This window comes from Chiloscyllium plagiosum, chromosome 47, assembly GCF_004010195.1.
Source record: "Chiloscyllium plagiosum isolate BGI_BamShark_2017 chromosome 47, ASM401019v2, whole genome shotgun sequence".
NCBI lineage: Eukaryota > Metazoa > Chordata > Chondrichthyes > Orectolobiformes > Hemiscylliidae > Chiloscyllium > Chiloscyllium plagiosum.
The window spans coordinates 5,063,037-5,064,599 of record NC_057756.1 but is presented as its reverse complement, the minus strand read 5'-3'; positions in this window follow the sequence as shown (position 1 = coordinate 5,064,599).

The window sequence follows — 1,563 nt, the reverse complement described above, 5'->3', positions numbered from 1 at the left end:
CTAACCCTACACCAAACCCTGACCCAATCCCTAAATCAAACCTAATCTTAGCACTTTTCATAAACCTAACCTAAACCCTAAACCTAGCCATATTCTTAACGGTAATCCCAACCCACAGTCTAAACCTAATACTGCCGCTAAACCTTACCCTAAACCTATCCGTAAGCAAAACCCAAACCCTAGCCCTAACCCTGACCCTAACCCGAGCCCTAATCTTAACCCTAACCTAAATCTTAGCCCGAACCCTAATACGAAACTTAGGCCTAGCTCTAACCCGAACTCTAACCAGAGGCCTAAGGCTAATCATAGCCCTAACCTTAGTCCTAGCCCAAATCCCAGCCCGAACCCACACCCAAGCCCTCGGCCTAGACCCAGCCCCAACTCTAACTTAATGCAAGGCCAAATCCCAGTCTGAAACCTAACCCTAACCTTAGGCCTACCTCTAGCCCCAACCCTAGCCCTTCCACTAGCTCAAGCCCTAATCTTAACCTGAGCCCAAATCCTAGCCTGAACCGTAACCCTAATCCTAGGCCTAACCCTATGCTTAGCCCTCGCCCTAACTCTAACTAGATCAAATCCTAACCCTAGCCCTAGCCCCAACCTCATCATAGCCCTAAATCTAACTCTAAACCTACACTGTCCTAACTCTAGTCCTAACCATGGCACTAGCCCTAATTCTAAACGTAATTCTACTCTTAATCCGAACCCTAACCCCATTCCTACCCTGAACTCTAAACCCACCCTAACCCCTGGGAATTTGAAATTTTATGCATAAGCCCCACCTCGCTAAAATCCACAATGCGATTCCAGTCTGTAACTCACTCCCATGTATTTGCTTTCTATATGTAAACCCCCTTTGAACCTCTAGAGTAATTTACTGTCTGTAATCACCTCTGGGAGTTTGTCATTGTGTATACAAACCCCACAAACACCTCAATTAGTTTCCAATATGTAACTCACTCCCTAGAGTGAGTTATCCTGTATATCTAAACCCACTGAACCACTTGTTTATACTGCAGGCTGTAATCCACTCATGGGTATCCATTGTTTTATATATAAACCCACTGAACCCCTCAATTAGATTCCAGTTTGTAACTCACTCCATGGTATCTATTGTGTTATATATAAACACACAGAATCCCTCAATTAGATTCCAGTCTTAAACTCCCTCCAGGGTATCTATTGTTTTATCTGTAAATCCATTGAACCCCTCAATTAGGTTCCAGTCTGTAACTCACTCTGGGGTATCTATTGTTTTATATATAAACCCACTGAATCCCTCAATTAGATTCCAATCCTCAGCAGATGAGTACATGTTGGTGCATAAGGCAAGCTTCCGGCCGGAATTTTGTCCTGGGAGGAATAGAAGTTGGGAGAAGTGGAGATCCTACACTATGAAACCAAGAGTAGCGAGCACTGGTAATAGTTTACCACAGGATGAAACGAAGCCCAAGTTGTCAGAAGGTGAAAGGCCTCAAGTGTTTCCACTGTAATGGAGTGGAACACGGAAAATGACTGTGCTGGTGATTTCAGAAGGACACTGGGAAAAGGCGTTGTCACTGC